The sequence below is a fragment of the Kogia breviceps genome, chromosome X, assembly GCF_026419965.1.
Source record: "Kogia breviceps isolate mKogBre1 chromosome X, mKogBre1 haplotype 1, whole genome shotgun sequence".
In the NCBI taxonomy this organism is placed as follows: Eukaryota; Metazoa; Chordata; class Mammalia; order Artiodactyla; family Physeteridae; genus Kogia; species Kogia breviceps.
Genome location: NC_081330.1, coordinates 88,398,192 through 88,420,652, shown reverse-complemented (window position 1 = coordinate 88,420,652; position 22,461 = coordinate 88,398,192). Strand labels below are relative to the sequence as shown.

General features: G+C 39.4%; 1 protein-coding gene across 4 annotated transcripts in view; it reads right to left on the bottom strand.

The window, feature by feature from the left end:
* The window catches only part of WNK3 (WNK lysine deficient protein kinase 3), a 186,198-nt gene that overhangs the window by 121,842 nt on the left and 41,895 nt on the right, over positions 1–22,461 (bottom strand). The gene's annotated exons all lie outside the window — the stretch shown is intronic.

The window sequence follows — 22,461 nt, the reverse complement described above, 5'->3', positions numbered from 1 at the left end:
TTTTGTGATAATCATTTCACTATATATACATATATATAAATCAAAACATTATGTTGTATACCTTAAACTTCTACATTATTATATGTCAATTATATCTCAATAAAGCTAGAAAAATAAATAATAAATAGTAAATAAAATTTCCTTTGCTGGAAGAGAAAAACAGTATCTCAAAGTGAGAAAAAATAAAAAATCAAAACAATAAGAAAGTTTCCCTAAGAAATCTCTGAATTTCCACATCTAAAGGATCTATAATGTCAGGACAGAAATAATTAAAATGTTAGACACCTAGACGTTTATTCTGGTTAAATATCTGAATTGCCAACATATTTCCAGACAGAAGTATAAGGTTACCAACCAGTGAAAGACCTGGCAATGAACCTCTAATTTGCTACCTTAAATACTAGAAGTCAAAGGAGCAATGCTTATAGAATTCTGAGGGAGGACTGTGACCCTAAAATTCTGAACCCGGACAAGCTATCAATCAAGTTTATAAGGGAAAAGTGCACACATTTCCATGAAAACAGGGACAAAGAAAGTATACCACACCATCTACAATTCCTGAAAATAGTACTCAAAGAATTTCAATTAAAATACGGCCAAATAAAGTCATTAGAAAAGGAGGATGTAGCATACAATAAATAGTAAGAAACTTCCAATAATGCTTATTTAAAATGAAGCCTAAGTAATTGTGGCTAATATGGTTGGTAAAATTTTTAAACTGTAATTCAAAAAGAAGATATCTGCAGTTGACCTTTGAATAACACAAGTTTGAACTCCACAGACCCACTTACACATGGATTTTTTTTCAATAAATACTACACTGCTACGTGATAGGTGGTTGGCTGAATCGTTGGATGTGGAACTGCAGATATGGAAAGCCGCTTATAAAGTTATCATGAATTTTCAACTGCTCAGGGTCAGCACCCGTAACCCCCACGTTGTTCAAAGGTCAACTGTAATGCAAAAAGGTAAGTCTGGAATTAAAATTCCAGATCCTTTCCTTAAAATCTAAAACAGAAAAAAGAATAAAAACAATTTCTGTCTTCTGCAAGGGGGAGAAGGAGAGAAAGGAGTGGCAGAACTATTTTAAGCTTTGATGTTGATAGAGAAATAATCAAATATGCTAGTTAAAAATTTAGCTATGCTTTCCATTTCAAGATGGTTGACAACGTATTAAATGAATTCCCATCACTTCCTAAACCCCACCAAAATGAAAAAAGAAATATATAAATAAATCCACAGGAGTGTTTGAAATATCAGAAGCGTTCACACAAAACATTTTTTTGAACATCTTTATTGGAGCATAACTGTTTTACAATGGTGTGTTAGTTTCTGCTTTACAACAAAGTGAATCAGTAATACATATACATATGTTCCCATATTTCTTCCCTCTTGTGTCACCCTCCCTCCCACCCTCCTTATCCCACCCCTCTACGTGGTCACAAACCACCAAGCTGATCTCCCTGTGCTATGCGGCTGCTTCCCACTAGCTATATATTTTACATTTGGTAGTGTATATACGTCCATGCCACTCTCTCACTTTGTCACAGCTTACCGTTCCCCCCTCCCCATATCCTCAAGTCCATGCTCTAGTAGGTCTGTGTTTTATTCCCCTCCTACCCGTAGTCTCGTCATGACATTTTTTTTCTTAGATTCCATATAAATGTGTTAGCATATGGTATTTGATTTTCTCCTTCTGACTTACTTCACTCTGTATGACAGACTCCAGGTCTATACACCTCACTACAAATAACTCAGTTTCATTTATTTTTATGGCTGAGCAATATTCCATTGTATATATGTGCCACATCTTCTTTATCCAGTCATCTGTTGATGGGCACTTAGGTTGCTTCCACGTCCTGGCTATTGTAAATAGAGCTGCAATGAACATTTTGGAACATGACTCTTTTTGAATCATGGTCTTCTCAGGGTATATGCCCAGTAGTGGGATTGCTGGGTTGTATGGTAGTTCTATTTTTACTTTTTAAGGAACCTCCATACTGTTCCCCATAGTGGCTGTATCAATTTACATTCCCACCAGCAGTGCAAGAGTGTTCCCTTTTCTCCACACCCTCTCCAGCATTTATTGTTTCTAGATTTTTTGATGATGGCCATTCTGACTGGTGTGATATGATATGTCATTGTGGTTTTGATTTGCATTTCTCTAATGATTAATGATGTTGAGCATTCTTTCATGTGTTTGTTGGCTATCTGTATATCTTCTTTGGAGAAATGTCTGTTTAGTTCTTCTGCCCATTTTTGGATTGCGTTGTTTCTTTTTTTGTTATTGAGCTGCCTGAGTTGCTTATAAATTTTGGAAATTAATCCTTTGTCAGTTGCTTCATTTGCAAATATTTTCTCCCATTCTGAGGGTTGTATTTTGGTCTTGTTTATGGTATCCTTTGCTGTGCAAAAGCTTTGAAGTTTCATTAGGTCTGTTTGTTTATTTTTGTTTTCATTTCCAATTTCTCTAGGAGGCGGGTCAAAAAGGATCTTGCTGTGATTTATGTCATAGAGTGTTCTGCCTATGTTTTCCTCTAAGAGTTTGATAGTGTCTGGCCTTACATGTAGGTCTTTAACCCATTTTGAGTTTATTTTTGTGTATGGTGTTAGGGAGTGTTCTAATTTCATACTTTTACATGTGCCTGTCCAGTTTTCCCAGCACCACTTATTGAAGAGGCTGTCTTTTCTCCACCTTATATTCTTGCCTCCTTTATCAAAGATAAGGTGACAAAATGTGTGTGGGTTTATCTCTGGGCTTTCTATCCTGTTCCATTGATCTATATTTCTGTTTTTGTGCCAGGACCATACTGTCTTGATTACTGTGGCCTTGTAGTATAGTCTGAAGTCAGGGAGCCTGATTCCTCCAGCTCCAATTTTTGTTCTCAAGATTACTTTGGCTATTCGGGATCTTTTGTGTTTCCATACAAATTGTGAAATTTTAGGTTCTAGTTCTGTAAAAAATGCCAGTGGTAGTTTGATAGGGATTGCATTGAATCTGTAGATTGCTTTGGGTAGTAGAGTCATTTTCACAATGTTGATTCTTCCAGTCCAAGAACATGGTATATCTCTCAATCTATTTGTATCATCTTTAATTTCTTTCATCAGTGTCTTATAGTTTTTTGCATACAGGTCTTTTGTCTCCTTAGATAGGTTTATTCCTAGATATTTTATTCTTTTTGTTGCAGTGGTAAATGGGAGTGTTTTCTTAATTTCACTCTCAGATTTTTCATCATTAGTGTATAAGAATGCCAGAGATTTCTGTGCATTAATTTTGTATCCTGCCACTTTACCAAATTCATTGATTAGCTCTAGTTGTTTTCTGGTAGCTTCCTTAGGATTCTCTATGTATAATATCATGTCATCTGCAAACAGTGACAGCTTTACTTCTTCTTTTCCCATTTGGATTTCTTTTAGTTCTTTTTCTTCTCTGCTGTGGCTGGAACTTCCAAAACTATGAGTAAGAGTGGTGAGAGTGCGCAACCTTGTCTTGTTCCTGATCTTAGTGGAAATGGTTTCAGTTTTTCACCATTGAGAACAATGCTGGCTGTGGGCTTGTCATACATGGCCTTTATTATGTTGAGGAAAATTCCCACTATGCCTACTTTCTGGAGGGTTTTATCATAAATGGGTGTTGAATTTTGTCAAAAGCTTTCTCTGCATCTATTGAGATGATCATATGGTTTTTCTCCTTCAGTTTGTTGATATGGTGTATTTCATTGATTGATTTGTGTATATTGAAGAATCCTTGCATTCCTGGGATAAACCCCACTTCATAATGGTGTATGATGCTTTAAATGTGTTGTTGGATTCTGTTTGCTACTATTTTGTTGAGGATTTTTGCATCTATGTTCATCAGTATTATTTGCCTGTAGTTTTCTGTCTTTGTGATGTCTTTGGTTTTGGTATCGGGGTTATGGTGGCCTCATAGAATGAGTTTCGGAGTGTTCCTTCCTCTGCTATCTTTTGGAAGAGTTTGAAAAGGATAGGCGTTAGCTCTTCTCTAAATGTTTGACAGCATTCAGCTGTGAAGCCATCTGGTCCTGGGCTTTTGTTTGTTGGAAGATTTTTAATCACAGTTTCAATTACAGTGCTTGTGATTGGTCTGTTCATATTTTCTATTTCTTCCTCATTCAGTCTTGGAAGGTGGTGCATTTCTAAGGATTTGTCCATTTCTTCCATGTTGTCCATTTTATTGCCATAGAGTTGCTTGTAGTAACCTCTAATAATCTTTTGTATTTCTGCAGTATCCATTGTTATGTCTCCTTTTTTTTTTTTTTTTTTTGTGGTATGCGGGCCTCTCACTGTTGTGGCCTCTCCCGTTGCAGGGCACAGTCTCCGGATGTGCAGGCTCAGCGGCCATGGCTCACGGGCCCAGCCGCTCCGCGGCATGTGGGATCTTCCCGGACCGGGGCACGAACCCGTATCCCCTGCATCGGCAGGCGGATTCTCAACCACTGAGCCACCAGGGAAGCCCACGTCTCCTTTTTCATTTCTATTTCTATTGATTTGAGTCTTCTCCCTTTTTTTCTTCATGAGTCTAGCTAATGGTTTATCAATTTTGTTTATCTTCTCAGAGAACCAGCATTTAGTTTTATTGACATTTGCTATCATTACCTTCATTTCTTTTTTCATTTATTTCTGATCTGATTTTTATGATTTCTTTCCTTCTACTAAATTTGGGGGGTTTTTTGTTCTTCTTTCCCTAATTGCTTTAAGTGCAAAGTTAGGTTCTTTATAAGAGATGTTTCCTGTTTCTAAAGGTAGGATTGTATTGCTATAAACTTCCCTCTTAGACTGCTTTTGCTGCACCCCATAGGTTTTGGGTCGTCATGTCTCCATGGTCATTTGTTTCTAAATATTTTTGATTTCTTCTTTGATTTCTTCAGTGATCACTTCGTTATTAAGTAGTGTATTGTTTAGCCTCCATGTGTATGTATTTTTTCCAGATCTTTTCCTGTAATTGATATCTAGTCTCATAGCGTTGTGGTCAGAAAAGATACTTGATACGATTTCAATTTTCTTAAATTTACCAAGGCTAGATTTGTGACCCAAGATATGATCTATCCGGGAGAATGTTCCATGAGCAGTTGAGAAAAATGTGTATTCTGATGTTTTTGGATGGGATGTCCTATAAATATCAATTAAGTCCATCTTGTGTAATGTATCATTTAAAGCTTGTGTTTCCTTATTTATTTTCATTTCGGATGATCTGTCCATTGGTGAAAGTGGGGTGTTAAAATCCCCTACTATGAATCTGTTACTGTCAATATCCCCTTTTATGGCTGTTAGTATTTGCTTTATGTAGTGAGGTGCTCCTATGTTGGGTACATAAATACTTACAATTGTTATATCTTCTGCATGGATCGATCCCTTCATCATTATGTAGTGTCCTTCTTTGTCTCTTGTAATAGTTTTTATTTTAAAGTCTATTTTGTCTGATATGAGAATTGCTACTCCAGCATTCTTCTGATTTCCATTTGCATGGAATATCTTTTTTCATCCCCTCACTTTCAGTCTGTATGTGTCCCTACGTCTGAAGTGGGTCTCTTGTAGATAGCATATATATGGGTCTTGTTTCTGTATCCATTCAGCCAGTTGTGTCTTTTGGTGGGAGCATTTAATCCATTTACACTTAAGGTAATTATCTATATGTATGTTCCTATTACCATTTACTTAATTGTTTCGAGTTTGTTCTTGTAGGTCTTTTCCTTCTCTTGTGTTTCTTGCCTAGAGAAGTTCCTTTAACATTAGTTGTAAAGCTGGTTTGGTGGTGCTGAACTCTCTCAGCTTTTGCTTGTCTGTAAAGGTTTTAATTTCTCCATCAAATCTGAATGAGATCCTTGCTGGGTAGAGTAATCTTGGTTGTAGGTTTTTCTCCTTCATCACTTTAAATATGTCCTGCCACTCCCTTCTGGCTTGCACAGTTTCTGCAGAAAGATCAGATGTTAACCTTATGGGGATTCCCTTGTATGTTATTTGTTGTTTTGCCCTTGCTGCTTTTAATATATTTTCTTTGTAGTTATTTTTGATAGTTTGATTAATATGTGTCTTGGCGTGTTTCTCCTCGAATTTATTCTGTATGGGACTCTCTGTGCTTCCTGGACTTGATTGAACATTTCCTTTCCCATATTAGGGAAGTTTTCAACTATAATCTCTTCAAATATTTTCTCAGTCCCTTTCTTTTTCTCTTCTTCTTCTGGGACCCCTATAATTCGAATGTTGGTGAGTTTAATGTTGTCCCAGAGGTCTCTGAGACTGTCCTCAGTTTTTTTCATTCTTTTTTCTTTATTCTGCTCTGCAGTAGTTATTTCCACTATTTTATCTTCCAGGTCACTTATCCGTTCTTCTGCCTCAGTTATTCTGCTATTGATCCCATATAGACTATTTTTAATTTCATTTATTGTGTTGCTCATCGTTGCTTGCTTCCTCTTTATTTCTTCTACGTCCTTGTTAAATGTTTCTTGAATTTTGTGTATTCTATTTCCAAGATTTTGGATCATCTTTATTATCATTTTTCTGAATTCTTTTTCAGGTAGACTGCCTATTTCCTCTTCATTGTTTAGGTCTGGTGGGGTTTTACCTTGCTCCTTCATCTGCTGTGTGTTTTTCTGTCTTTTCATTTTGCTTACTGTGTTTGGGGTCTCCTTTTTGCAGGCTGCAGGTTCGTTGCTCCCGTTGTTTTTGGTGTCTGTCCCCAGTGGCTAAGGTTGGTTCAGTGGATTGAGTAGGTTTCCTGGTTGGGGGGACTAGTGCCTATGTTCTGGTGGATGAGGCTGGATCTTGTCTTTCTGGTGGGCAGGTCCACATCTGGTGGTGTGTTTTGGGATGTCAGTAGCCTTATTATGACTTTAGGCAGCCTTTCTGCTAATGGATGGGGATGTAGTCCTGTCTTGCTATTTGTTGAACATAGGGTGTCCAGCACTGTAGGTTGCTGGTCGTTGAGTGAAGCTGGGTCTTGGTGTTGAGATGGAGATCTCTGCGAGATTTTCGCCATTTGATATTACATGGAGCTGGGAGGTCTCTTGTGGACCAGTGTTGTGAAGTTGGTTCTCCCACCTCAGAGACACAGCCCTGATGCCTGGCTGGGGCACCAAGAGCCTTTAATCAACATGGCTCAGAATAAAAGGGAGGTAAAATAGCAAGGAAAGAAATAATGGAAGGAAGAAAGGAAGGAAAAAAGAAAGTAAGGAAGGAAGGAAGGAAGAAAGAAAGAAAGGAAGGAAGGATGCAAGGGAGGAAGGAAGGGAGGAAGAAAGGAAGGAAGGAAGGGAGAGAGGAAGGGAGGGAGGAAGGGAGGAAGAAAGTGATGAAGGAAAGAAGGAAGCAAGAAAGGGAGGAAGGTAGAAAGGAAGGAGGAAGGAAGAAAGGAAGAAAGGAAGCAAGGAAGGAAGAAAGGAAGGAAGAGAGGAAGAAAGGGAGGATGGAAGGGAGGAAGAAAGGGAGGATGGAAGGGAGGAAGAAAGGAAGGAAGGAGGAAGGGAGGAAGGAAGAGAGGAAGTAAGGAAGGAAGAAAGGGATGAAGACAGGACGAAAGGAGGGAAGAAAGGAAGAAAGAAAGAAAGAAGGAAGATAAAATAAAGTATGATAGTCACTAAAATAAAAAAAATTATTAAGAAAAATTTTATTTCAAAAAAAGAACAAAGCAGTTCAGTCAGAACCATAGGACAAACTGTGAAAGCAAAGCTATACAGACAAAATCTCACACAGCAGCACACACATACATACTCACAAAAAGTGAAAAAGGGGAAAATAATAATATATCTTGCTCCCAAAGTACACCTCCTCTACTTGGGATGATTCCCTGTTTATTCAGGTATTCCAGATGCAGAGCACTTCAGGCTGATTGTGGAGCTTTAATCTGCTGCTTCTGAGGCTGCTGGGAGAAACGTCCCCCTCTCCTCTTTGTTCACACAGCTCCCGGGGTTCAGCTTTGGACTTGTCCCCACTTCTGCGCGTAGGTTGTCCGAGGGCGTCTGCTCTTCACTCAGACAGGACGGGGTTAAAGGAGCAGCTGATTCGGGGACTCTGGCTCACTCAGGCTGGGGGAAGGGAGGGGCACAGATGCGAGGCAAGCCTGCAGCGGTGGAAGAGTCCAGCCTGATGCTGCACCAGCCCGGGCACACTGTGCGCTAACCTGGGGAAGCTGTCCCTGGATCCCTGGACCCCAGCAGTGGTGGGCTGCACAGGCTCCCAGGAGGGGAGGTGTAGAGAGTGACCTGTGCTCGCACACAGGCTTCTTGGAGGCGGCAGCAGCAGTCCTAGCGTCCCACGCCCATCTTTGGTATCTGCGCCTACAGCCGCGGCTTGCGCCCTTTACTGGAGCTCCTTTATGGCACGCTTAATCCCCTCTCCTCCCACACCAGGAAACAAAGAGGCAAGAAAAAGTCTCTTGTCTCTCTGGCAGCTCTGCATCCGTCTCTGGATCTCCTTTAAGTGGCACACTTAATCCCCTCTCCTCGAGCTCCAGGAAGCAAAGAGGGAAGAAAAGGTCTCTTGCCTGTTCAGCAGCTCCAGGCTTCTCCCTGACTCCCTCCCGGCTAGCCGTGGTGCACTAACCCCTTCAGGCTGTGATCACACCACCAACCCCAGTCCTCTCCCGGCTTCCGACCGAAGCCCAAGCCTCAGCTCCCAGCCCCCGCCCTTCCCGGTTGGTGAGCAGACAAGCCTCTCGGGCTGGTGAGGGCTGGTCCTCACCGGTCCTCTGCGAGAATGTCTCCGCTTTGCCCTCCACACCCTGTCCCTGTGCTCTACTCCGCAGCTTTGAAGCTCCCCCTGTCTGCCACCTGCAGTCTCTGCCCGCGAAGGGGCTTCTAGTGTGTGGAAACCTTTCCTCCTTCACAGCTCCCTCCCACTGGTGTAGGTCTCGTCCCTATTTTTTTGTCTCTGTTTATTCTTTTTTCTTTTGCCCTACCCAGGTACGTGGGGTGTTTCTTGCCTTTTGGGAGGTCTGAGGTCTTCTGCCAGCGTTCAGTGGGTGTTCTATAGGAGAAGTTCCACGTGTAGATGTATTTCTGATGTATTTGTGGGGAGGAAGGTGATCTCTGCGATTTCCTCTTCTGCCATCTTCTCCTACTCGAAGATATATTTTTAAGATAAAAAAATATATACCTTGTCTTCCCTGGTGGCACAGTGGTTGAGAGTCCGTCTGCTGATGCAGGGGACATGGGTTTGTGCTCCGGTCTGGGAAGATCCCACATGCTGCCGAGCGGCTGGGCCCGTGAGCCATGGCCGCTGAGCCTGCACATCCGGAGCCTGTGCTCCGCAACGGGAGAGGCCCCAACAGTGAGAGGACCGTGCACCGCAAAATAAATAAATAAATAAATAATATATGTGTATATATATCTTGATAGAATGGTTTTTTATTTAATTATTTTTGGCTGTGTTGGGTCTTCTTTGCGGTGTGCGGACTTCTCACTGAGGTGGCTTCTCTTGTCATGGAGCATGGGCTCTAGGGCCCGTGGACTTAGTTGCTCTGAGGCATGTGGGATCTTCCCAGACCAGGGATCAAACCCATGTTCCCTGCATTGGCAGGTGGATTCTTAACCACTGCGCCACCAGGGATGCCCCTAGAATGTATTTTTATCAAACTCAAGAGAGTAAAAGAAATGGTAACTTGATAAAAGGAAAAGACTTCTGTTAAAAGAGGGTTTTTTAAGACTTCATAGTAACCCTAGTTAAACAGAACACCAGAGCTCTGGCAATTTAATTTTTGGTTATTTACATTATTCCTTGATGTGTATAAGAAAATATGTAAAAGGATAGTCAGTTGCAGCATGGTCTGTAATTGTGAAAAATTAGAAATAATCAAAATGTCAATAACAAAGTTTATTATATGCCAAGCACTATCCTAAAATTTTTTTGTATATTAACACATTTAGTCCCTACAACAAGCCTTTGAGATAGTCACTACTATTGTCATCACCATTTTGAAAAACAAAAAAAACTGAGGTTAAGGTGGTTAAGTAACCTGCCCAGGATCAAATGGGTCACAGTATGCTAAACTTGGTTATAAACAAGTAACAGTTAAACGAATGGGCTAGATCTACGTGTACTAATGTGGATAGATCTCAAAGACCTACTGTTGAGTGAAAAAAACTGACCTGAAAGAAAATTTATAATATGATACTTTGTACATAAAAGAAGAACCATCCCGAACAATGCTATGCTTTCTAGTATATATTTAAATGTATTGAAAAAGAACTAGACAGATATACAAATGGATAACTGAAGTTATATCTGGCAAACTAGGGGGAGAAGACTGGCACAGAAGAGCCTTTTCTTCAGATAATGACCATTTAGTACACCCCATAGTCACTCAGTAATATCTTTTACTTTATTGAATATCTCTTATGGAAATATCTAAATTTTAGTCTTCTAAGACTTTTTATATTTAACTTCTTAATCCATCTGGAATCCATTTCTGTACATGCAGTATTTTCATCTAGATGGTTAATCAGTTTTGCTAGCACCACTTAAACTATTTGTTTCTTACTGATTTGAAGAACGTTTGTGTATATTAAATTTCCAGCTACAATGGGTTCTGCTTCCTTCCACCAATCTGTCTATTCCTATGGCAGTAGCTTTCAGTATGTTTAATAACTGGTAAGACTAAGTCACTTTCCTATTCTTCATTATTTTCTTGGCTAATCTATTTATAGTCCATAAAAAAATTAAGATAATTTTTTTCAATTAAAATAAAAGAGAATCAGGAATTCCCTGGTGGTCCACTGGTTAGGACTCTGTGCACTCATTGCCAAGGGCCCGGGTTTGATCCCTGGTGGTGGAACTAAAATCCCATAAGCTGCTCAGTGTAGCTTTACAATAGCAGCACTGTTTACAATAGCCAAGCCATGGAAGCAACCTAAATGTCCATCAACAGATGAATGGATAAAGAAGATGTGGTACATATATACAATGGAATGTTACTTGGCCATTAAAAAGAATGAAGTAACACCATCTGTGGCAACATGGATGGACCTGGAGATTGTCATGCTGAGTGAAGTGGGTCAGACAGAGAGGGAGAAATAGCGTATGATGTCGCTTATATGCAGAATCTTAAAAAAATGATACAAATGAACTTATTTGCAAAGCGGAAACAGATTCACGGACTTAGAGAACTTGTGGTTGCCAGGAGGGAAGGATGCGGGGGAGGGATGATTAGAGAGTTTGGGATTGATGTGTACACAGTACTATACTTAAAAAGAATGGCCAACGGGGACCTGCTGTATAGCACAGGGAACTCTGCTCAATATTACGTGGTGGCCTAATTGGGAAAGGAATTTGAAAAAGAATAGATACATGTATATGTGTAACTGAATCACTTTGCTGTGCAGCTGAAACTGGCACAATATTGTTAATCAACTATACTCCAATATAAAATAAAAAGTTTAAAAGTAAATAAATCAATAAAATACAAAATAAAATAAAACAGAATCCCCTGGAATCTTAATTGGAAACATATATATAAAATTTTGGATAAAACTGGCATCTAAAAACCATCTAAGAACATGGCTTTCCATTTGTCCAGAGTTTCAGTAAGATGTTTTTGTGTGCAGGGTGGGGGTTGGGAGAAAGAGCTGATAATCTCTCAGCTTCTTTCTCCTGAGCCACATATTACATTTTATTTTAAATTTTATATCTAGTAAAATTGACTCTTTTTGCTGTACAGTTTCTTGAGTTTCAACAAATGCATAAAGTCATGTAACCACTGCCACAATTAAAATACAGAACAGTTCCATCACTCTCCCCGAAAAACTCCCTTGCACCATCCCTTTATAATCAAACTCTCACCTCACCCTTAAATTCTAGAAACCACTATCTATTATTCCTATAATTTTGTCTTTTCTAGAAACTCTTATAAATGAGAAGAAAGCCTTTGAGCCTGGCATCTTTCACTTAGCGTAATGTCTTTTAGATTTATCCTTATTTTGCAAGTATCAATAGTTTGTTGCTTTTAATTGTTGAATAGTATTCCACCTATGGATGAACCATAGGCGGCTTATCCATTCCCCAGATGAGGAGCATTTGGGTGATTTCAGTTTTGAGTAATTACAAATAAAGCTACTATAAATATATTCATGTACACGTCTTTGTGTGAACATAGGTTTTCTTGGGTAACTATCTCATGTAGGATTGATTGGTCATAAGGTATGCTTAACTTTATAAGAAAAAGACAGCAATATATGAGAGTTTCTCTGCATTCTTCATCCTCACCAAGAGCTGGTACTGTCGGGTGGCTTTTCTGGTTTGGTTGGTTTTAGCCATTCTAATAGTTGTACTGGAGTATGAGATTATGGTTTTAATTTCTTTTTCCCTAACAATGTAATTTCCTTATTTAAAGCATATTCTCACACACTTACTTGCCATATATCTGTCTTCTTTGGTAATATGTCTGTTCAAATCTTTAGCCCATTTTAAAATTGGGTTGTTTTACCTTGTTAAGTTTTGAGAGTTCTTTACAGATTCTGGACACAAGTCCTTTGTGACATATGTGATTTGAAAACATTCTCTGCCAGGGGACTTCCCTGGTGGTGCAGTGGTTATGAATCTGCCTGCCAATGCAGGGGACACAGGTTCAATCCCTGTTCTGGGAAGATTCTACATGCCGTGGAGCAACTAAGCCGGTGCACCACAACTACTGAGCCTGCACTCTAGAGTCCATGAGCCACAACTACTGAAGCCTGTGCGCCTACAGCCTGTGCTCTGCAACAAGAGAAGCCACCACAATGAGAAGCCCACACACCACAATGAAGAATAGCCCCCTCTTGCTGCAACTAGAGGAAGCCCGCGTGCAGCGATGAAAACCCAATGCAGCCAAAAATAAATAAATAAAATTTTTTTAAAAAGAAAATATTCTCTGCCAGTCTGTGGACTGTCTTTTCATTCTCTTAACGTGTCTTTCATACAGCAAAATATTTTAATTTTGATGAAGTCCAATTTATTGATTTTTTTTTCTTTGGATCATGATTTTGTTGTTATACCCAAGAACTCTCCGCCTAACCAAAATTTCAAAAAGATTTTCTCATATGTTTTCTTCTAGAAGTTTTAGTTTCTTGTTTTACTTTTTAGGTCTATAATTTATTTTGAGTTAAATTTTGTATAATGTATGAGAGTTAGGTCAAGGTTCATTTTTTTGAATATGTATGTCCAATTGTTCTGGCACCTTTTGTTGAAAAGACCATCCTTTCTATGCCAAATTAACATTGCACCATTTTCCTTTTTAAAATCACTTGACTATATGTGTTTGGGTCTATTTCTGAACTCTATTCTGTTCCACTTTTCTGTGTGTCTACCTTTTTGCCAATACCATACATGTATTACTATACCTTTAGAGTAAGTCTAGAAATCAGTTAACATGAATTCTTCAAACTTGTTTTTCTTTATCAAAATTGTTTCAGCAGGGCTTCCCTCGTGGTGCATTAGTTGAGAGTCCGCCTGCCGATGCAGGGGACATGGGTTTGTGTCCCGGTCTGGGAAGGTCCCACATGCCGTGGAGAGGCTGGGCCCGTGAGCCATGGCTGCTGAGCCTGTGCATCCAGAGCCTGTGCTCTGCAACGGGAGAGGCCACAAAGGTGAGAGGCCCACGTACCGAAAAAAAAAAAATTGTTTCAGCTATTCTAGTTCCTTGCCTTTCCATATTACTTTTAGAATCAGCTTGTCAACATGTAAAAAAATTCCTGCTGGGATTCTGACATAATTGTTTTGAATTTCTAGGTCATATGGAGAGAATGAACATCTTAACAACAATGAGTCTTCCAACCACCCAATCCATTTATTTAGATCTTCAATTTCTTTTAACAGTGTTTTTTAGTTATCAGCATACAGATTCTACACATACTTTGTTATTTATACTTAAGTGTTTCATTTTTTGGTGCTACTGTAAATGGTACTTTTTAAAGATTGCAATTTCCAATTATTCCTTGCTACTGTAGGAGATATAATTGGTTAGCAAATGGTATGTGTCCATTTGCAAATTATTTGCTCAATATTACATTTTTTATATTTATGTATTTTGATATGTATAGTTCTAGTTTAACTATCATATAGGATCTCATTAGATAGCTCTACCACAATTTAGCCATTCACCCACTGATGGGCATTTGGACTGATCCAAGTTTTATTATAAACAATTTTGCATTGCAAATTCTTGGGATGCTTCCTTGTCCTGGTATTAAGAGGGGGGGAAAAGAGCTTAAATCCCCTTTCTACATCGTCTTAATAACTGCCCTATGTAACTTTTCTTCTTTTTCTCCTGTATATTTTAGGTTTATATTTTGATTAGGAGTAATCCATTACTTAAGATTTAAACTCTGTTATCAATGTTAAAGGTAGAATATAGACAGCAGGTATTACGAATGTTCTCACTAAGATTTTCAACTTTGTTCTATATTTGAAATGTTTCATACAAAAATGTTAGGAAAATTTGTTGTCAAATGTGCACATCATATTCTCTTATAATTCTTTTACTCTTCCAGAGCTAGCTATGTTGCATTTCTCATATCTTCTCTCATGTATTTTTTGCCCTCATATTTTCTTTCATCAGGCTTATTAAACATTTTTCAGAGAGCCCAAAATATTAGAATTTCATATCTTTATATTTATAATTTTTGATTAATTTCAGTTATCTTTATTAATTCCCTCTGCCTTTATTTTGCTTTCTTTTACTGTTATTTCCCAAATGTCTTAAGACAGGTACTAAATTCCTTCTATCGGGCTGGCCACAGGTTTGTCCAGCTTTTTCCATAAGATGGCTCAGTAGCACTTAGTAGTCTTTAACCTCATTCAAAACAATTTTGTTAGACTGTATGTGACAGCTGTCATATCAGCGTGCGTTTAAAAAAAGATTTATCAAAATTGGTGAATTACTGTGTAGTAATTTTAATATTGAAGATGGAAGGAAAAAAGCAACATTTTTGGCATATTTGGCATATACTTTATTATTTCCAGAAAGGTAAAAATGCAACCAAAATGCAAAAAACGATTGGTGCAGTGTATGGAGAAGGTGCTGTGACTGATCGAACGTGTCAAAAGTGGCTTGCATGGACATATATACACTACCAAACGTAGTGTGGATAGCTAGTGGGAAGCAGCCACATGGCACAGGGAGATCAGCTAGATGGTTTGTGATCACCTAGAGGGGTGGGATAGGGAGGGTGGGAGGGACGGAGACACAAGAGGGAAGAGATATGGGAACATATGTATATGTATAACTGATTCACTTTTTATAAAACAGAAACTAACAAACCATTGTAAAGCAATTATACTCTAATAAAGATGTTAAAAAATTACAAAAAAGATATATATGTATATATACATATATATATATATATATCAATCACTACTAAACTTCAGCAAAGTTGCAGGATATAAAATCAACACTCAAAAATAAGTTCTGTTTCTAGAATATAAAGGGATATCCAGCATAAAGTTGGGAACCGCAAGGGGGATAGCACTGATGTAATGAAAAATTATAAATAAATTACCCTAATGAATACAGGGGGAAAAGTTGTGCTTCTATACACTAAAATAAATAATCCAAACAGGGAATTAAAATAATTCCAGACCGGAGAGAAGATGGTGGAAGAGTAAGACATGGAGATCACCTCCCTCCCCACAAATACATCAGAAATACATCTACACGTGGAACTTCTCCTATAGAACACCCACTGAACGCTGGCAGAAGACCTCAGACATCCCAAAAGGCAAGAAACACCCCACGTACCTGGGTAGGGCAAAAGAAAAAAGAATAAACAGAGACAAAAAAATAGGGACGGGACCTACACCAGTGGGAGGGAGCTGTGAAGGAGGAAAGGTTTCCACACACTAGGAGCCCGTTTGCGGGCAGAGACTGCGGGTGGCAGACAGGGGAAGCTTCGAAGCCGTGGAGGAGAGCGCAGCAACAGGGTGCGGAGGGCAAAGTGGAGACATTCTCACAGAGGACCGGTGCCGACCAGCACGCACCAGCCCAAGAGGCTTGTCTGCTCACCAACCGGGAAGGGCGGGGGCTGGGAGCTGAGGCTTGGGCTTCGGTCGGAAGCCGGGAGAGGACTGGGGTTGGTGGCGTGATCACAGCCTAAAGGGGTCAGTGCACCACGGCTAGCAGGGAGGGAGTCCAGGAGAAGTCTGGAGCTGCTGAAGAGGCAAGAGACCTTTTCTTCCCTCTTTGCTTCCTGGAGCTTGAGGAGAGGGGATTAAGTGCGCCACTTAAAGGAGATCCAGAGACAGATGCAGAGCTGCCAAAGAGACAAGAGACTTTTTCTTGCCTCTTTGTTTCCTGGTGTGGGAGGAGAGGGGATTAAGCGCGCCATAAAGGAGCTCCAGAAACAGGCACAAGCTGCGGCTGTCAGCTCAGACACCAAAGATGGGCGTGGGACGTTAGGGCTGCTGCTGCCGCCTCCAAGAAGCCTGTGTGCGAGCACAGGTCACTCTCCACACCTCCCCTCCTAGGAGCCTGTGCAGCCCGCCACTGCCGGGGTCCTGGGATCCAGGGACAGCTTCCCCAGGATAACGCGCGTTGCGCCTCGGGCTGGTGCAGGGTCAGGCCGGCTACACCGCCCCGGGCTTGCCCTGCATCTGTGCCCCTCCCTTCCCCGGGCCTGAGTGAGCCAGAGTCCCCGAATCAGCTGCTCCTTTAACCCCGTCCTGTCTGAGTGAAGAGCAGATGCCCTCAGAAGACCTACACGCAGAAGCGGCGCCAAGTCCAAAGCTGAACCCCGGGAGCTGTGCGAACAAAGAGGAGAGGGGGAGGTCTCTCCCAGCAGCCTTAGAAGCAGCGGATAAAAGATCCACAATCAGCCTGAAGTGCCCTGCATCTGTGGAATACCTGAATAGACAGGGAATCATCCCAAGTAGAGGAGGTGGACTTTGGGAGCAAGATATATTATTATTTTCCCCTTTATCTCTTTTTGTGAGTGTGTATGTATGTGCCACTGTGTGAGATTTTTTCTGTATAGCTTTGCTTTCACACTTTCTCCTAGGGTTCTGACTGAACTATTTTGTTCTTTCTTATTTTATAAAATTTTTCTTCTTAATAATTATTTTTAACTTAATAAATTTATTTTCTCATACTTTATTTTATCTTACTTTCTTTCTTCCTCCCTTCGTTCCTCCCTTTCTTCCTCTCTTCCTTCCTTCTTTCTACCTTCCTTCCTTCCTTGCTTCCTTCCTTCTTCATTCCTTCCTTCCTTCCTCTTCCTTCCTTCCTTCTTCCCATCCTCCCTCCGTTCCTTCCTTCCTTTCTTCCTCCCTTCCTTTCTACCGTCCTTCATTCCTTCCTTTCTTCCTTTCTTCCTTCATTTCTTCCTTCCTTCCTTCCTTTCTTGCTTGCTTGCTTCCTTCCTTCCTTCCTTCCTTCCTTTCTTTCTTTACTTTCTATTTTTCCTCCCATTTATTCTGAGCCGTGCTGATTAAAGGCTCTTGGTGCCCCAGCCAGGCGTCAGGGCTGTGTCTCTGAGGTGGGAGAACCAACTTCACAACCCTGGTCCACAAGAGACCTCCCAGCTCCACATAATATCAAATGGCAAAAATCTTGCAGAGATCTCCATCTCAACACCAAGACCCAGCTTCACTCAACGACCAGCAACCTACAGTGCTGGACACCCTATGTTCAACAAATAGCAAGACAGGACTACATCCCCATCCATTAGCAGAAAGGCTGCCTAAAATCATAATAAGGCTACTGACATCCCAAAACACACCACCAGACGTGGACCTGCCCACCAGAAAGACAAGATCTAGCCTCATCCACCAGAACATAGGCACTAGTCCCCCCAACCAGGAAACCTACTCAACCCACTGAACCAACCTTAGCCACTGGGGACAGACATCCAAAACAACGGGAACTATGAACCTGCAGCCTGCAAAAAGGAGACCCCAAACACAGTAACCAAAATAAAAGACAGAAAAACACACATCAGATGAAGAAGCAAGGTAAAACCCCACCAGACCTAAACAATGAAGAGGAAATAGGCAGTCTACCTGAAAAAGAATTCAGAAAAATGATAGTAAAGATGATCCAAAATCTTGGAAATAGAATACACAAAATTCAAGAAACATTTAACAAGGACGTAGAAGAAATAAAGAGGAAGCAAGCAACGATGAGCAACACAATAAATGAAATTAAAAATAGTCTATATGGGATCAACAGCAGAATAACTGAGGCAGAAGAACGGATAAGTGACCTGGAAGATAAAATAGTGGAAATAACTACTGCAGAGCAGAATAAAGAAAAAAGAATGAAAAGAACTGAGGACAGTCTCAGAGACCTCTGCGACAACATTAAACTCACCAACATTCGAATTATAGGGGTCCCAGAAGAAGAAGAGAAAAAGAAAGGGACTGAGAAAATATTTGAAGAGATTATAGTTGAAAACTTCCCTAATATGGGAAAGGAAATGTTCAATCAAGTCCAGGAAGCACAGAGAGTCCCATACAGAATAAATTCGAGGAGAAACACGCCAAGACACATATTAATCAAACTATCAAAAATAACTACAAAGAAAATATATTAAAAGCAGCAAGGGCAAAACAACAAATAACACACAAGGGAATCCCCATAAGGTTAACATCTGATCTTTCTGCAGAAACTGTGCAAGCCAGAAGGGAGTGGCAGGACATATTTAAAGTGATGAAGGAGAAAAACCTACAACCAAGATTACTCTACCCAGCAAGGATCTCATTCAGATTTGATGGAGAAATTAAAACCTTTACAGACAAGCAAAAGCTGAGAGAGTTCAGCACCACCAAACCAGCTTTACAACAAATGCTAAAGGAAATTCTCTAAGCAAGAAACATAAGAGAAGGAAAAGACCTACAAGAACAACCCGAAACAATTAAGTAAATGGTAATAGGAACGCACATATCAATAATTACCTTAAATGTAAATGGATTAAATGCTCCCACCAAAAGACACAGACTGGCTGAATGGATACAAAAACAGGACCCATATATATGCTGTCTACAAGAGACCCACTTCAGACGTAGGGACACATACAGATTGAAAGTGAGGGGATGAAAAAAGATATTCCATGCAAATGGAAATCAGAAGAATGCTGGAGTAGCAATTCTCATATCAGACAAAATAGACTTTAAAATAAAAACTATTACAAGAGACAAAGAAGGACACTACATAATGATGAAGGGATCGATCCATGCAGAAGATATAACAATTGTAAGTATTTATGTACCCAACATAGGAGCACCTCACTACATAAAGCAAATACTAACAGCCATAAAAGGGGATATTGACAGTAACAGATTCATAGTAGGGGATTTTAACACCCCACTTTCACCAATGGACAGATCATCCGAAATGAAAATAAATAAGGAAACACAAGCTTTAAATGATACATTACACAAGATGGACTTAATTGATATTTATAGGACATCCCATCCAAAAACATCAGAATACACATTTTTCTCAACTGCTCATGGAACATTCTCCCGGATAGATCATATCTTGGGTCACAAATCTAGCCTTGGTAAATTTAAGAAAATTGAAATCGTATCAAGTATCTTTTCTGACCACAACGCTATGAGACTAGATATCAATTACAGGAAAAGATCTGGAAAAAATACATACACATGGAGGCTAAACAATACACTACTTAATAACGAAGTGATCACTGAAGAAATCAAAGAAGAAATCAAAAAGTACTTAGAAACAAATGACAATGGAGACACAACGACCCAAAACCTATGGGATGCAGCAAAAGCAGTTCTAAGAGGGAAGTTTATAGCAATACAATCCTACCTTAAGAAACAGGAAGCATCTCGAATAAACAACTTAACTTTGCACTTAAAGCAATTAGAGAAAGAAGAACAAAAAAAAAAACCCCAAATTTAGCAGAAGGAAATACATCATAAAGATCAGATCAGAAATAAATGAAAAAGAAATGAAGGAAACAATAGCAAAGATCAATAAAACTAAAAGCTGGTTCTTTGAGAAGATAAACAAAATTGACAAACCATTAGCCAGAATCATCAAGAAAAAAAGGGAGAAGACTCAAATCAATAGAATTAGAAATGAAAAAGGAGAGGTAACAACGGATACCGCAGAAATACAAAAGATTATTAGAGATTACTACAAGCAACTCTATGCCAATAAAATGGACAACCTGGAATAAATGGACAAATTCTTAGAAATGCACAACCTGCCAAGACTGAACCAGGAAGAAAGAGAAAATATGAACAGACCAATCACAAGCACTGTAATTGAAACTGTGATTAAAAATCTTCCAACAAACAAAATCCCAGGACCACATGGCTTCACAGGCAAATTCTATCAAACATTTAGACAAGAGCTAACACCTATCCTTCTCAAACTCTTCCAAAAGATAGCAGAGGGAGGAACACTCCCAAACTCATTCTATGAGGCCACCATCACCCTGATACCAAAACCAGACGAAGACGTCACAAAGAAAGAAAACTATAGGTCAATATCACTGATTAACATAGATGCAAAAATCCTCAACAAAATAATAGCAAAGAGAATCCAACAGCACATTAAAAGGATCATACACCATGATCTAGTGGGGTTTATTCCAGGAATGCAAGGATTCTTCAATATACGCAAATCAATCAACATGATACACCATATCAACAAACTGAAGGAGAAAAACCATATGATCATCTCAATAGATGCAGAGAAAGCTTTTGACAGAACTCAACACCCATTTATGATAAAAATCCTGCAGAAAGTAGGCAAAGAGGGTACTTTCCTCAACATAATAAAGGCTATATATGACAAACCCACAGCCAGCATTGTTCTCAATGGTGAAAAACTGAAACCATTTCCACTAAGATCAGGAACAAGACAAGGATGCCCACTCTCACCACTCTTATTCAACATAGTTTTGGAAGTTCTAGCCACAGCAATCAGAGAAAATAAAGAAATAAAAGGAATCCAAATAGGAAAAGAAGAAGTAAAGCTGTCACTGTTTGCAGATGACATGATACTATACATAGAGAATCCTAAGGATGCTACCAGAAAACTACTAGAGCTAACCAATGAATTTGGAGAAGTAGCAGGATACAAAATTAATGCACAGAAATCTCTGGCATTCTTATACACTAAAGATGAAAAATCTGAGAGTGAAATTAAGAAAGCACTCCCATTTACCACTGCAACAAAACTAATAAAATATCTAGGAAAAAACCTACCTAAGGAGACAAAAGACCTGTATGCAGAAAATTATAAGACACTGATGAAAGAAATTAAAGATGACACAAACAGATGGAGAGATATGTCATGTTCTTAGATTGGAAGAATCAACATTGTGAAAATGACTCTACTACCCAAAGCAATCTACAGATTCAATGCAAACCCTATCAAACTACCACTGGCATTTTTTACAGAAGTAGAACCTAAAATTTCACAATTTGTATGGAAACACAAAAGATCCCGAATAGCCAAAGTAATCTTGAGAACGAAAAATGGAGCTGGAGGAATAAGGCTCCCTGAGTTCAGACTATACTACAAAGCCACAGTAATCAAGACAGTATGGTACTGGCACAAAAACAGAAATATAGATCAATGGAACAGGATAGAAAGCCCAGAGATAAACCCACACACATATTGTCACCTTATCTTTGATAAAGGAGGCAAGAACATACAGTGGAGATAAGACAGCCCCTTCAGTAAGCGGTGCTAGGAAAACTGGACAGGTACATGTAAAAGTATGAAATTACAACACTCCCTAACACTATATACAAAAATATACTCAAAATGGGTTAAAGACCTAAATGTAAGGCCAGAAACTATCAAACTCTTAGAGGAAAACAGAGGTAGAACACTCTATGACATAAATTACAGCAAGATCCTTTTTGACCCGCCTCCTAGAGAAATTGGAAATGAAAACAAAAATAAACAAACAGACCTAATGAAACTTCAAAGCTTTTGCACAGCAAAGGATACCATAAACAAGACCAAAAGACAACCCTCAGAATGGGAGAAAATAGTTGCAAATGAAGCAACTGACAAAGGATTAATATCCAAAATTTATAAGCAACTCATGCAGCTCAATAACAAAAAAACAAACAACCCAATCCAAAAATGGGCAGAAGAACTAAATAGACATTTCTCCAAAGAAGATATACAGATTGCCATCAAACACATGAAAGAATGCTCAACATCATTAATCATTAGAGAAATGCAAATCAAAACTACAATGAGATATCATATCACACCAGTCAGATTGGCCATCATCAAAAAATCTAGAAACAATAAATGCTGGAGAGGTTGTGGAGAAAAGGGAACACTCTTGCACTGCTGGTTGGAATGTAAATTGATACAGCCACTATGGAGAACAGTATGGAGGTTCCTTAAAACTACAAATAGAACTACCATATGACCCCGCAATCCCACTACTGGGCATACACCCTGAGAAAACCATGATTCAAAAAGACTCATGTACCAAAATGTTCACTGCAGCTCTATTTACAATAGCCAGGACATGGAAG